Source organism: Convolutriloba macropyga, chromosome 8, assembly GCF_964194025.1.
Source record: "Convolutriloba macropyga chromosome 8, txConMacr16.3, whole genome shotgun sequence".
Classification (NCBI taxonomy): domain Eukaryota; kingdom Metazoa; phylum Xenacoelomorpha; order Acoela; family Convolutidae; genus Convolutriloba; species Convolutriloba macropyga.
The window spans coordinates 48,659,811-48,676,623 of record NC_134475.1 but is presented as its reverse complement, the minus strand read 5'-3'; the positions used below and the strand labels follow the sequence as shown (position 1 = coordinate 48,676,623).

Below are 16,813 nucleotides of genomic sequence, written 5' to 3'. Positions count from 1 at the left end.
TATTTCATAAAATCAACAACAAAAAAAAATTCAGTGCTTTCAACTCTAAAATTCAACTCTAGAATTCCGTCGCATCAATCTAATCCTGAATCTAATCTCCACTTGTCTAACGATTTTGACATTTATTTTAACTCAATAAACAAAGTCGCTATGCCTCCAAGAAGCGAACCATCAAACTCCGATTTATTGACTCCTCTCGCCCAGCAACTCCATTCTCTAATCTTTTTCCTTCCTCCCGCCCCGCGACTCCACCCTCTACTCTTTCTACTCCCCCTCCCACAGCGAATCCTCTCCTGACCTCCACTACACCAACTACCCCTGCGGTATCTTCTGGCGTTAGCATCCCCTAACCCCAAGCCTAAAAATACTAACTTTTAGTAATATTATTGGGACAGTTTTTAGTAGATCCCTACTAGCATCAATAACCAGTGAAGAAGGGGTCCGCGAAGAGGTGCGCGACTGCCTCCTGACGAACAAAAGCTAATGGTCCTAATGTATTAAAACTCTTGGACATGTACATTGAAAATCACGGAAATCCACGTTCTATTCGTCTAGATCAAGCGAAATGACTTGTTGGCATCAAGTTAAAACCTTCAATAAAAATGATATTGAAGTTACTGAAGCTCCCGTTAACGATCATTGAGCTATCGGTTTGGTAGAAAGATTAATACAGAAAATTTAGAATAGACTTGCATGAATCAAAGAAGAAGAATTGGCTACTAATTCGTTCAATATAGAGCATGCACAAAAGATTATTATTTGTCAACTGCGAATATGTAAACAGAAAACAACAAAGATCTCGCCCTTCGAAGCACACTATCGAAGAAAGCCTAAAACCCTGCTGAGCGTAATCTCTACTAAACCTAAATTGTCTAAAAATCTCATAAATTTTACAAATTACCATTTAGATGAGGACACAGTTACTCCCGAAGCTAATCTGCCGACGACAAGTAGATCAACGGATATCGAGTTGACGTCGAAGTAGAAGAGGGCATGACTCGGCAACAAAAGACGCAAGTGATCGCGAACGACAAAGCGCAGACGTGGTATCGAGATCTCTCAGATCTGGGCTGTGTAGGCCAGACTCATTTCCGAACGAGCAGTACAAGTAAAATTGGCCCGCAAGATTCACGGCAAACGGCTTTCCAAGAAAAAAACTCGAAGGACTCTACAAGGTATTGGCAACGGGATCGAAAATTCTGAAAATGAGCCCTACGACATCTACCATTAGAGAACCCGGAAAATCCATCGTAGCTGTGAGAAACAGCGACATCGCAAAGCTTGGCACCCAGCAAGAAACTGCTGGAGGAACGCATACAGGGCCAAAATAAAGAACACACGCGCAAGCTTAAAGGGGACAAGTAGATGAATTGCCGGCGTATCCTCTTCTTGCTCTAACGTTGCACACGCGATGCGGGAGCACAACTCAAAACTGCTCAACTTTTCTGCTCTGCAGAATCAACTCGAAACTACCTACCGGGATTCAATAAGCGAACTTGTGATACCACCCTCTAGTGCATCAACATCCGCATTACCACAATTTCTTCCCACGACAATTTCTGCACACCAAAACAAGCGTTCCTTCAAAAGAAATGGCCACAGTGAAAACTACGGCTTTGAAAATCTTCTACAGATTTGGACATTTCAACACCTCCAAAGAGACTCCGCAGGACAGGCGATATTCCAGAATTTCCAGCCAAGCAACATTTCGGTGTGGGAAACGGTGCAATCGAGTGCACAACAAAACCCGAATGACGGAAAATATCACCAGTCATTGGCAATGTATCTCCTCTTGATCCGCGAGTTTGTGCATTGGTGCACCAGAGGAAACGGACACTCAGGAGGATTTAATCTCCATTACAGTATTTTAGGCTGAGAATCAGGCGAAATTCGATTTAAACTGTCAATTAAAACTCAGTTAAAACTATCGAAACTAGCGTTCTATCATATTATATCCATATTATTAGATATGATAACCAGTAAATATGTTGTTACTTCTTATTTAACTGGGGACCCAATATTAATTTGAAAATTTTGTTATTATTAATATACTAAAAAAATTGTCCTCATTGTCCATTTTTTTTTTCACGTGAGGGGGTAGGCGATATCTGTATTCATAATTTTTTGTTCAATTTATTTATTGCAGTAAAATTGTATACGATGTCATAGTTTTATTCGTTTTATTCTGCCCTTCCATCCCAGTTCATCTTTATTTTATTTGTTTCACGTTTCCCGCATCTTGTTAATTTAATTCGTCGCGTCTTGTGTTTCCCGCTTCGTGATCTCGACACGTCTGATCATCTGATCAAATTTGTTTATATCCACTACAGTTACTCTTTTCATTCATTAATTCAAATTCTGTTGCTTGTCTCTCTCTCTCTCTCTCTCTAGCTCTTGATCCTGCGTCGCAAGTTCGATAGTAGATTTCAGTTGCAATCGCGCCCTTCAAAATCCAGTTCAAAAAAGAATCACGCACTCGCGTAGCAAAAGCCTGCATCACATCAAATAAGTAGATTACGACACCCTGCTCAGCCTTCAATTTCATTTCTTATGTTGGGGTTGGGGTCTAGGTTTTGGTTTCTGCGCATCTTGGCTTATAAATTGTTCTGAACACACCTGATAATTTAAATTTTAGCTAATACACTGTACATGAGTCCTAGAAGTTTAATGCCTAAACAAGATTGCGACATTAGATTTTCGTTTGAAAGGCGGTTTCAGTGGCATAATCATAATTATTCATTGCTTCCATTTTGGTCCGGAAAACAGGCACTCTTTAAAAAGGCATGATCTTAAAACCCTTACACACTAGTAGATACGAAGCTGAAAACGTGTCAATCTTAAAGTTCAATCTGACAAAAAAATTGAGAGAAAAATAATCATTTTGATATAACTAATTTTGATTAATTATTTAATATACTGAAAAAATTCAAAACAAAAGATTAGAAAACAACTTGTTGTCTCACCTGTTTTACGTTCTTCAGTAGTTTAGTTTTTGTTCAGTTTATTTGCAATTAAATTGTCAACTTTCGTCGCAGTTTTAATGATTCTTTGAAGATCTTTCTTCACCAGTGAAGGTGAGTCGAAATTTTTTAAATCAATTTTTTCTACAAAGAACTCTATTTTCAATAACAAAGTCTATGGTTCTTTGAGGAAAAAAAGCTTATAAAAAAGTGAAAATCTGTTTTTTGAGAGATTTTGTTCTAAGAACAGTATCTAGTACAGATTTTCGATATTGAAATATTGATTGGTTGAGATTGCAACGATTTTGTAACAAAGTCAAAGTCTCTGAATGAGAGCAAAATTTTAAAAATGGCTTGTTATCTGGTTGTGCTGTTATAGCACCCACGCTATCAAAAAATCCATTTTTACTGATCTTCCATTTATATTCCAAAAAGACATACTACTATCAGCTGACGTAAAATGTTTGAAATAGACAGCCGATTTCTGGCCGTATCGAGATAATAGTGGATTGAGAGGAGGCCAAAAACCGGGTAAAACAAGTGAAAAATAACAAGTGTCAAAAATGAGAAAAATGCGATTAATTAAAAAGGTGCTTGTTTTAATTGAATGCTTTACTATGGCTGTCCTACGAATAAGATTAATTGATACCGCAGATAACGTTAACTCTCCTGTAATACTATCAATTATCGATCAATTTACGTAATTGCCAGTGTTATTGGAGATGACGGAACAGGCTAAAAAGGAGATGTATTCTCGTACGTAAGATGTACGTAAGTTGACGTCAGTTATTGCGGCTGAGCTTAACAACTCAGAAATCAAATTGAATAGCGCTTCAAGGCCATTTCAAGCCTTAAAGCTAGAATAGTGTGACAAGCGAAATTTAATGTTACATTCTATCGAAGCCAAACGGATTTGTTCACTTTGTTCAACATTTATATTTAGCAACTATTATTAGTACACAATCGTCATTCATGAAGTCAAACTATAACTCAAACTCGAACTACCTCAACCACAATCAAAACAATACTACGACTTAACAGTATTGCATCAGATTCTTTGCGATTGGATTGCGAATCAACCTATTATTGATACAGAATATTCGACAAAACTTCTACACGGTTAACAAATTTCCCATGACATCAAATTAACACTGAAAAAGTGACGTTATGGAAAAGTGTTCACATTCTGTCGACATTATTATCTACACCCAATCAACAGTTGAATTCGACATGTAAATCCACGTGACTAGCAGCATAAAAGGAGCTTGAAAAACTACCAAAAATCAGTTGAAATTTGCAATTTTGGATATATTAAACTGACATACAGTGCGTATTGAAGCACACCTTCTTGAGCGGTAAATTACTTGTTATCGTGTCTTGTTTCTGTAGATCATATTAGTGATTGTACAGTTTTAACTTTACTTTGACTTGTGAAAAGAGAATGAACTTTGATATTCTCAAAACTTTCTTTCTGAGGAACGAAGTTCCTAAGTAAGAGAAACTTTGTGCAAAGCATAAAGTCAGTTTCTCTTACTGGCTTTAACGAAGCCGATTCTAGTTCAACATTGGTGTTATTGAAACCAATAGAGAGACTTGCTAACATTAAAGTTAGAAAATATTATTATTGTCAGATTTCCAATTGTTAAGACCTACTGTTTTACAACTGCTTACTGCAGCAGGTTGAAACTTTGCATAGTTATAGCCAAGCTATAAGGCTACAATTTGTAGGAACGGGAATTCCTAAATTGGGTTTATAACTTGAGTTATTAACAAAAACTCAACAAAAATTTATTGTTTCAATTTGAATTATTTTGTTATTCTGAGAGAAACAAGTTTGTCATACGGCAAAGCTGAGCGATTAGTTAGCAGGAGTAATTGAGCAACAAGTAATGCAACGGTATTTGACAGTATAGCGGATAATACAGTTCACAAAAGTTAACTGCAAAAACACAATATCCGGACAGATTTGAAACCGCTGAAACGAATTGGGCGGTGTAAAGTTTTCCTTGACTTTGATAGGAGAGCAGCCGTTACATTTGGTCCGCCGACCCGGACAGTGGAAGGCAAACTGCTGTCCAATCTGATGAAGAAAGTGCCGAAGGCACCCCCCAAAGAGAATCAAACAAACCAACAGCGCAACGCCAGTGAGGCAGAGCGAAAGTTGCGAGTGCACTTCACAAATTACGTTGAAGAACTAACCTCGCTTAAAAGGAGCAAGCAAAGCAAAAGGCAATCAGGCAATCCTAACACAATCAGCAGAGAGGAGCTTCAATCAACAGCTCAAAGGTACGACAAGAAGCTCCAAGATTTACGGGAAGAAGTCAACACCAAAACAGGTCTTGGCTACAAAATAATTGAAAATTCAGATCGACCCAACAAATTAAAGGTCCTCTATCAACAGACTGTCCACCTCCTAGAGGAAGAAATACCCAAGCAACTGCAGCGTCGAAACAAGCTTGTGCCCTACCAAGCAAATTTCGTTGAAGAACATCTGAAAGAAGCAAGGAAGTGCAAAGCAAGTTTGGACTATCATTGGCTTTCATATATAAGAAAAGGCACGCAACCAGAAATGAATGCAGAGCAAAGCCACGCAACCCAAGCAGTGAACGACAACGAGATCAACAACTACCAAACAGACAACCCAGTTGCTCAAACAGTGCAAAATGGAGCAACAGCAAGTGGCCAAGAAACGGAGAATGTTTCGGAAACATCTTCAGCAAAGCAAAGGCGAGAGGAAAGGATGAAGAAATTCGATATCGAATTCGAAACCAAGATGCGACTGGAACAGGCACGGTTCGAGCGGAGGAAGCTAGAGCTAGAAATGCAAATGAGGGAACTGGAAACCAAGCATCAACTGCTGGAGGAAGAGCGTGAGCTAGAGCGCAAAGTGAAGAGAACAGCATTAGAGAACGATGATGCTCGTTCCCAATCCACTGGTGCTCGAGACAAATCGCCTTTCAACTGGACCCCCAAGAAAAGAGATGTCTCTGACTGGGCCAGCAGAATCGACAACCTTCTAACACCAGATCGATCAACAGCTCGCCTCGAAGTAACCCCTGAAGTGAACAGGCAAAGTCACTTCTCACGATATCGCAGTTCAAGAGACCGATCCTCAAGTGGTGAAGACCGAGACGTTTCCCCCAGAGCTGGTCTATTACGATACAACACTGGCTATTCAGGTAGTAGTAGCCTACCGAAGCTGAAGTTGAACAACTTCGACGGGAACCCTCTCGAATGGCCGGAGTGGTCTAGTATGTTCATTGCTACAGTGGATCAACGACCAATACCAGACTCAGAGAAGATGAGCCATCTGAAGACTCTACTGACAGGCAAGGCAAGGTCAGCAATCTCTGGAATGGGCTATTCTGGACAGTTCTATGGTGCTGCATGGAGTATTCTGGAGAGGAAATTTGGAAGGCCTCATGTGATCATTGATGCACAACTGGAGAGTCTTCGCAAAGCAAGTCAGGTGAAACCACACGACTCAACAGGTCTGATCAGTTTCTCAGTTATTGTTGCGAACTTTGTGAATGTGCTCAAAGAGTACAAGCAGATTGGTGATCTGCAATCAAGCTCGACACTCTATATGGCGGTAGATAAACTACCCCAAGTTCTCAAAGAGAAGTGGTGGTTCTATGTTGATGATAAAGATGAAGATTGGCCTGATCTGATTATGTTTGAAAAATGGCTATCAAGGATAGCATTCGTGCACGAAGGGTTTTCAGCTTTCAAGGGAGAGCGAAGAGAAGAAGACCGAAGAAGCACAAATAGAGACAAACGGTTCTCGAAAACGTCGAACTTCAGTGCAAGTTCCAACGTGAAAGAAACGAAGCAAACGCAAAGTGATCACTGTCCGCTAGCTGATGGCACTCATAAAATATGGAACTGTCCACTATTCAGGAACATGAATGTGAATGATCGGTACGCAGCAGTGAGAAAGCAACGCTTATGTTACGGATGTCTAGGCAAAGGACATGCAATAAAAGATTGTAAAGTCCATGCGTGCGGCATCAATGGATGCATCAAGAAGCACAACCGATTGCTACACTCAGAAAACCAAATGGACGAGGGCAATCATGCAGTCAACGTAAGCGCAGCAACAATCAACCAGAGTAACGAAGTTACCAGCTTTCTTCAGATAGTTCCTGTCTCAATACAGAGCGGTGGCAACAGGCTGAACACATATGCTTTCCTCGATAGTGGATCAACGGTTTCATTCATCGATCAAAGTGTGCAAGAGAAGTTACGAGCCCAAGGCACCGATGTGACGCTCAACATAGCTGGCATACACGGAACGAAGGATCTGAAGACAGAAAAGTTTCCTCTCAAAATAAAGGGACTACATTCAAAGGTGCATTCAATCGAAGCGTTTGCACACCCGTCAATTTCCTTGGGAAACACAAACTACAATTACAACAAGCTGAAGCAAAGCCTCAACCACTTGAGTGTTTTACCCAACAAAAGCTTCAACTTGATGGAAGTTGGCATCATCCTCGGTCAAGATGCTTATGAGCTACAACGCCCATTGGACTATAAGATAGGAACACGAAGTGAACCTTTCGCCGTTCTAACAGAGCTAGGATGGGTAGTCAGTGGACCCATGACGGGCAAAAGAAGACAAAATGTTTGTCATTTCGCCTTCACAGAAGATGTGAAAGTGGCTGAGAATATCCAAACCTGGTGGGACATAGATACCTATGCTTCCAAAATCAACGTCGTCAGTCAGTCAAAAAAGGAACTGCAGGCACAAAAGATGCTAGAGAGTACGACAAAGTTCACAGGCGAGCGGTACGAAGTGGGAATGCTGTGGAGTGAACCAGTGCCAATCCTACCGAACAACTACAGCTCAGCCCTGGGTCAGCTTTACTCACTGGAGCGAAGATTCCAAAGGGACCCAAACTTGAAGAGTTTGTATCAACAGTCAATAGATACAGATGTAGAAAAAGGATTCGTAAAGATATTGGACGAGTCCGAAGTGAAAGGCACCTTCGGGAAAGAATGGTATTTGCCCCACCATCCAGTGCTAAACACGAACAAGCCCGGCAAAGTAAGACGTGTTTGCAATGCCGCATCAAAGTACAAAGACATATGCCTAAATGATAAGCTACTAGCAGGACCTGATCTGCTACATGGGTTGATTGGAACAATATTCAGATTCCGTGAAGGACCAATAGCCCTAACAGCCGACATCGAATCGATGTTTCTACAAGTGCAAGTTCCCGAACAGGATAGAAGTTGCTTGAGGTTTTTATGGCGTCCAAGAACTAACGAACCTGTTCAGATATACGAATATCAGCGTCACGTATTTGGAGCTAAGAGTTCTCCAACTTGCGCGAACTATGCTCTCAAGCGAGTGGGACTGGACAACGAAAAAGAGTATCCAATAGCAACAAAGGCAATACAAAACAACTTCTACATGGACGATTTCATCAAATCAGTAGAAACCCCGGAAGAAGCAATTGAAGTCTTCAAGCAACTACAACCTCTTCTCTCGCAACATGGATTCGAATTGAAGAAGTGGATAAGCAACAACGAAGCAGTTACCAAAGCAATCCCAGCAGACTTGAAGTCAATCAGCAACACAAAGCAAGTCGAAGTGGAACCCAATACGGAGGGATCCTCAGTGCTAGGACTACAATGGACCGTTACTGATGACAGTCTTCAAGTATGCAGAGGTACAAACAAGGAAGTTGAAGCACCTATAACCCAGAGGAAGATTCTGTCACTGGTATCTTCAGTATTCGACCCGATCGGATTGTTTGCTCCGTTCAGTGTTCATATGAGACGACTTCTGAAAGGCATCTGGACTAAGAATGGACAATATTGGGACAACGAAGTGGAGCCTAGTGAAGAAGAAGAATTCTTGAGATGGAAAGAACAACTTCCAATAGTGGCTGAGACAAGCATCGATAGAAGGTACTTCAACAGATAGAGGGATAAAGCCGAACTTCATGTGTTTGCTGACGCATCTGAAGACACGATGTGTGCAGTGGCTTATCTACGCTCACAACCAAAAGAATACTCAGCTGACTTAGCATTTGTCATTGGAAAATGCAGAGTAGCACCGATGAGGCATCTTTCAATACCGCGATTGGAATTGCAAGCGGCAGTCATGGCAGTGAGGTTGAAAGAACAGATAGTCAAGGAACATGAAATGAAGATAAATAGTTGCAGTTTTTGGTCAGACTCAACTACGGTATTGCAGTGGATACACAGTTCCCATCGTAAACAACAAGTGTTTGTGGCCAATCGAGTAGCTGAGATACTAGATACAACTGATGTTTCACAGTGGAAACATGTGAGCGGTATCAACAACCCAGCGGACATTGGCACCAGAGCAATCAACATTGAAGAAGTCAAGAGAAGTGAGTGGCTCACTGGGCCGGCCTGGTTGAAGCGACCAGAAAGCGAATGGCCACAGCAGGTGAACCTCATATTTGCCTCAGATGAAGAGAATATACCCTCGTCAGTCTTCATGATACAGGCTGAAGATAAGAAAGCTGTTATCCAGTGGGAACGATTCAGTAACTTCAACAGACTAGTAAATACAGTGGCATACGTACAGCGAGCATTGAACAAACACAAACCAGCAACACTCGTAGTCAGCATTGAAGAAAGAGAAAAAGCAAAAGCAACAATGAAATCTCTCAAAGCTGAAAAGGAAATTCCAAAAGTCAGCAAAATTCTACAATTCTCCCCCTTCCTGGATGAAGAAGGACTTATTCGAGCCAAAGGCAGAATAGGCAAAAGTCAGTTGGACTTTAATGCAAAGCATCCAATTCTGCTACATTGGAAACATCATGCGGTTGAATTATTCTTGCGAAACGAGCACAAGGACAATCAACACGAGGGCACTGAGCATGTAAGAAACATTGTTCAGCAGAAGATTTGGATCCTGGGCATACGGAACGCCTTAAGATCAATCAAGAACAAGTGCGTTACCTGCAGAAAAGGCAGAGCACAAACGATAGCACCAGTCATGGCAGATCTACCCGAAGAGCGGTTAGATGCTTCAACAGCCTTTACAAATGTTGGAGTTGACTACTTTGGCCCTTTCATTGTGAAGATTGGGCGAAGGAACGAAAAGCGATGGTGTTGTCTATTCACATGTCTGACTATGAGAGCGGTGCATATAGAAGTGGTACCCAAGTTGGACACAGATAGTTGTCTCAATGCAATAATGAGATTTATTGCTCGAAGAGGCAAACCGAATACGATCATCAGCGACAACGGGACAAACTTCGTTGGAGCTGAAAGAGAGTTTGCGGAGTATGTTGCAGCATGGAACAAAGAAGGGATCGAAGAACATCTAATTCAACGAGGGATCAGTTGGAAGTTCAACCCACCCGCAGCACCTCACTTTGGAGGAGTATGGGAGCGGTTGGTGAGAAGTTGCAAGAAAGCAATGTATGCAGTGTTGGGGAAGAGATCAGTCACCGAGGACGTTCTTTCAACAACGATGTGTATTGTTGAGCAGACGTTGAACGCGAGACCTTTAACTCCAGTCAGTTCAGATGTTAATGACTTAGAAGCATTGACCCCCAATCACTTCTTGCTTGGCAACAAGAACGTTTGCTTACCCTACCTACCATGCGCGGAGGAATTTGTCGATCATCGAAAGCTCTTTCGACAAACTCAAGCCTATGCAAATCTCATATGGGACAGATTTCGCAAAGAATATCTGCCAACTCTGAATAATCGGCAAAAATGGCGATCTACGGCGAATGAAACCCTTAAAGAAGGCGATCTCGTTTGGTTGATCGAAGACAGCAATAAGCGTGGATATTACCACCTAGGTCGAGTTACGGAGACTATCGATGGGTCTGACGGTGTGATTCGATCAGCTATAGTTCGAACGAACGACGGAGTGTACAAGAGACCAGTAGTGAAGCTCGCCCCAGTACTACCTGGAAAAGATGTTTTCGCGATGGAAAACAGGGCCGGCGATATTGCGGCTGAGCTTAACAACTCAGAAATCAAATTGAATAGCGCTTCAAGGCCATTTCAAGCCTTAAAGCTAGAATAGTGTGACAAGCGAAATTTAATGTTACATTCTATCGGAGCCAAACGGATTTGTTCACTTTGTTCAACATTTATATTTAGCAACTATTATTAGTACACAATCGTCATTCATGAAGTCAAACTACAACTCAAACTCGAACTACCTCAACCACCATCAAAACAATACTACGGCTTAACAGTATTGCATCAGATTCTTTGCGATTGGATTGCGAATCAACCTATTATTGATACAGAATATTCGACAAAACTTCTACACGGTTAACAAATTTCCCATGACATCAAATTTACACTGAAAAAGTGACGTTATGGAAAAATGTTCACATTCTGTCGACATTATTATCTACACCCAATCAACAGTTGAATTCGACATGTAAATCCACGTGACTAGCAGCATAAAAGGAGCTTGAAAAACTACCAAAAATCAGTTGAAATTTGCAATTTTGGATATATTAAACTGACATACAGTGCGTATTGAAGCACACCTTCTTGAGCGGTAAATTACTTGTTATCGTGTCTTGTTTCTGTAGATCATATTAGTGATTGTACAGTTTTAACTTTACTTTGACTTGTGAAAAGAGAATTAACTTTGATATTCTCAAAACTTTCTTTCTGAGGAACGAAGTTCCTAAGTAAGAGAAACTTTGTGCAAAGCATAAAGTCAGTTTCTCTTACTGGCTTTAACGAAGCCGATTCTAGTTCAACATTGGTGTTATTGAAACCAATAGAGAGACTTGCTAACATTAAAGTTAGAAAATATTATTATTGTCAGATTTCCAATTGTTAAGACCTACTGTTTTACAACTGCTTACTGCAGCAGGTTGAAACTTTGCATAGTTATAGCCAAGCTATAAGGCTACAATTTGTAGGAACGGGAATTCCTAAATTGGGTTTATAACTTGAGTTATTAACAAAAACTCAACAAAAATTTATTGTTTCAATTTGAATTATTTTGTTATTCTGAGAGAAACAAGTTTGTCATACAGCAAAGCTGAGCGATTAGTTAGCAGGAGTAATTGAGCAACAAGTAATGCAACGGTATTTGACAGTATAGCGGATAATACAGTTCACAAAAGTTAACTGCAAAAACACAATATCCGGACAGATTTGAAACCGCTGAAACGAACTGGGCGGTGTAAAGTTTTCCTTGACTTTGATAGGAGAGCAGCCATTACATCAGTGCTGATCACCAGTTTTACTCACAAAGCTGCTGTATTAAGGAATAAAAAATTACATATATGTGTAAACAAAAAATTATTACAACACAAAATTACAAACATATTACGAACATTGCAAAATAAATATTACCACTAGTTCAATTAAAATTATTACGACTGAAAAGTACTATTAAAAAGATAGATTAAAAACTAAAGTCACTGGATACATAATAAATTACTGCCCTTCAAAACCAACCCAACAGATCATACAAGATTTCGAGATCTTTTTTGATTCAACCCCGAAGTGTTTTTTATGACCCCACTTACAAAGTATAGGTTGTTATATGGCACGTTACTCTGCAATAATAGCACGTCCAACTGGCGTCGTATAAGTTATATAAACAAAATACCCACTAAGCTTCATAATAAAATTAGGAGCGAAACTTTGCAATAATAAAAAGCAATAACTCAACTATCCAGCATGTCAACTAATAGAAAAAATCTAATTTTCTCATAGTATTTCCACATTGACCGAAAGTTGACACTAAAGTTACGTATGCTTAATGTACACTTAACGGCTTTAACCTTTTAAAAACTTGACAATCGAATATGCCCAATAAAAACACATCAACCCAGCTTATTCGGTTTATTTTTCTATCCTATACGGTTATTATATTTCCTGAAAAGGAAATCTCAGTATATGCAACAATCTAGTTTTGGTAAACCCAAGGCAATTAGAGCTCCAAACTGCAGATGCGGGCGCTCGAGGCTATGCGAACATTGCCGAAAGGTTCTAAAATTGTGTTCTAACTTATTATGACCCCAACCTTACAGTTTCTTAAGGCATATAAAGATAATTTGTTGCAAAAATTGAGTTGATTAGTGTCTTTGAAAGAAAGTGAAATTGCAAAATAACCTTCTTTTGATGTCTAAATTTAAATAAACATATGGAGCGCAAGACTTCTCTATTTGTGTTTTCACAAAATTTTTCCGAAAAATTACATCATTTTAATTGGAATTGTAACTTTGGCCACCTGAGGAAATTTTGGGAGATTGATTTCATTATTGAGTTAAAAATGGAGTACAATGGTTTATTATAAATTACTCTATTTCGAGTTTTCATTTTTCGTGAGATCGACAGTCCTTGATGATTTATGATGCTGTTTGTTTGCTGAATACTTGCATGACTTATTTAAACTATGACGAATTAGCATATGTATGTGCAATTTAATTTATGCCTCTCAACTTGTTCATTTACACATTTTCATTTTACAATGTATCTGTTTTGCAAATCCAGCTTTATTCGGATTTTCCAATTTACTGTGCTGTAATTGTCATTTCAATTCCTCATTACAATAATTCATTACATATGCTTTGCATATACACAAGTTTACCTTTATTGTCCTTTAAATTTAGCATTTGCGACGCCTGCCCAGTTTAATTTAAGTTGTGTTTCAATCTCTTAATTCTTTGTGTTGTTTCTTTAAAAAATTGTAAATATATTTCAATTTTCTGTCATGGGGAAATGTGATACATATAAATACCTATGTATATATATATATATATATATATATATATATATATATATATATATATATATATATATATATATCGAAATCTGTATGTGTACTTAATTATCAATTTATCCTCTATTTTATATTCATATCAAAAATGTATCGTAACTAAGGTTATGACTTTTTATTATTCACGTATAAATATGTTCCCGCTAGTCTACTAAATTATTTCATAGTTTGTTCACAATATTTTATTTTAAGTAATCATAATCTCATTTATCATTCTGAAATCAAGTTGCTCTGCAAACGTTTCTAATCTGCGCACGCCAAAGTCTAGCTTGGATTTGCTCCGCAATTCCAATAAGTAAAATTAGTAACGCACACTAATTTTCGTATTCGCTCCGCGATTCGAATATACTTTTGAGATAGTGTATTTGCAACACTATTACAACTCTGTTTGCTAAGCTAAAATACAACATGGCGCAGTCAGCACTAAAGGACAGTGGCAAATCTCCACTCGGAGTTCAACCTTTTTGGGAAAAGGCAACCCTCGAGCCCCCACTTTGATGGGAATATTGGATGACGCAGCTCAAACTTGCAATTCTTGCTCGCGAAGGAATTGAAGTGGAGCTACTATTAGCCGATCCCCCAGAAACTGTTATTCTGCCTCCTGAACCAGCTTATGAAGACGCAGTTGACAACCCAACAGCACAATCGGAGCGAGACCGACGCACCCTTAATGAACAGGCGAAAACAGCATGAAAGAATAATTGTCAACGCATTGTAGCGGTAGGCATACTATGCGGAGACAAACCGTGGAAACTCTGCGACCGAAAAGCATCGTCATTGATGTACTTGAGTCTGGGAACAGAAGGGCGGCGAGTATTCAATTCAAAAAATTCGACTGTTAATCTGGATGAAATTTCAACAAGAGATCTTTGGGATGTTTTGAACACAAACTTCACCCGAATTCATAACATCACTTTTGATCGATACCTCTTCCTAACACGGAAACAGCAAAAGGGAGAAACAATTGAGAACTTTTATGGTCATCTCAAAGAACTTTCGGAGAATTGCGATTTAGGAGAAAAAGGGGATACTATCATCAGAGACGTTTTTATCGCAAACATGCAGAATGAGGATATCCAATAATAACTTCTGAAAGAAACGGTAGAGCCTGACAAAGCATTGGCAATAGCAATCAATATCGAAATGGGTACCCTCAATCAACTCAAAATGAATGCAAACAAAACTGAGCTCAATTCAACCGTTAATCAAGAGCAGCGGATGCGCATCGCGAATGCTACCCCTTTCTCTACTATGAACACTACGGAACGGAAGAAGCCCACAACTTGTCATTTTTGTGGAATGAACTGGACTTCTGAGCATCGCAATAGATGTCCTGCTCGAGGAAAGAAATGCAATAATTGTGGTATTGAAAATCATTTCGCAAAAGTCTGTCGAAAACCTAAAGACCCCAATTTGTACCCAAAACCTAGGCCACGGGTTAATAATGTCGAAAAAGATGACCAAGCTGAGGACGTCAGTCAAATTTCGGTTGGTTTTGATCCCGATTTGGAATCGAACTATTCATCAGATGAAGATAATTGCGTGGCTGCAGTATCTTCGACGGAATTCACAACTTCTGTTGAAGCAATCAATCTCCCTGTAACGTTCGGAAATACGGCAACGAATGTCTTGGTGGATTCGGGCAGCGTATGCACGATCGTAAACGAATCATTGGCAGCTTCAATTGTTTCTCAAGATTCAAATTCCAAAAGGATACGCGAGGCGAATCCCAAACAATTGAAAACTTTCTTCAACGAGCCTATTCATACGCTAGGCATTCTTCAAACTTCAATTCAAAGCAACAATTGGTACGCGAATCCAATAGAAATTCAAGTCGTGACGCATGGTTCCCGCCCACTGTTGGGTACAGATTTATTTCCTGCTCTCGGACTCTCAATTCAACAGGCAAATAATCAAACGACAATTAACCAGGTAGAACAAGAATAGTGTCCAATCAAAAAACAGATTGCAACTGATTTTCCTGATTTAATCTCCAGAATCGGTAAGTCCAAAGTACATATTGTTCGTTCAAAATTTCAAAAAAATTACACCCCATTACACCAAAAAGGTTGTCGTGTCCCTATAAATCTGTTGGACAAAGTATCTACCGAATTGAAAAACATTTCTGAACAAGGACATATTGAAAAATTACAAGAATGTTCCGATAAAAATTTTATTTCCCCTATCGTAATTACCGTCAAGGAGGACAAATCTGTAAAGTTAGCTCTCGATTCGAAAATTTTGAACAAATCAATACAAAAATAAATATTAAATGCCAAATATAGATAGCCTTATCGATTCGATTTGGGAGATAAAGGGGATACTATCATCAGAGACGTTTTTATCGCAAACATGCAGAATGAGAATATCAAAAAAGAACTTCTGAAAGTAACGGTAGAACCTGACAAAGCATTGGCAATAGCAATCAATATCGAAATGGGTACCCTCAATCAACTCAAAATGAATGCAAACAAAACTGAGCTCAATTCAACCGTTAATCAAGTGCAGCGGATAAGCATCGCGAATGCTACCCCTTTCTCTACTATGAACACTACGGAACGGAAGAAGCCCACAACTTGTCATTTTTGTGGAATGAACTGGACTTCTGAGCCTCGCAATAGATGTCCTGCTCGAGGAAAGAAATGCAATAATTTTGGTATTGAAAATCATTTCGCAAAAGTCTGCCGAAGACCTAAAGACCCCAATTTGTACCCAAAACCTAGGCCACGGGTTAATAATGTCGAAAAAGATGACCAAGTTGAGGACGTCAATCAAATTTCGGTTGATTTTGATCCCGATTTGGAATCGAACTATTCATCAGATGAAGATAATTGCGTGGCTGCATTATCTTCGACGGAATTCACAACTTTTGTGGAAGCAATCAATCTCCCTGTAACGTTCGGAAATACAGCAACGAATGTGTTGGTGGATTCGGGCAGCGTATGCACAATCGTAAACGAATCATTGGCAGCTTCAATTGTTTCTCAAGACTCAAATTCCAAGTGGATACGCGAGGCGAATCCCAAACAATTGAAAACTTTCTTCAACGAGCCCATTCATACGCTAGGCATTTTTCAAACTTCAATTCAAAGCA

The 16,813-nt window shown here is 39.5% G+C and overlaps 1 protein-coding gene across 2 annotated transcripts in view; it reads right to left on the bottom strand.

Annotated features, from left to right (window-relative positions):
* Positions 1 to 16,813, bottom strand: part of LOC142344163 (uncharacterized) — an 85,657-nt gene that overhangs the window by 46,561 nt on the left and 22,283 nt on the right. The window lies entirely within an intron of this gene.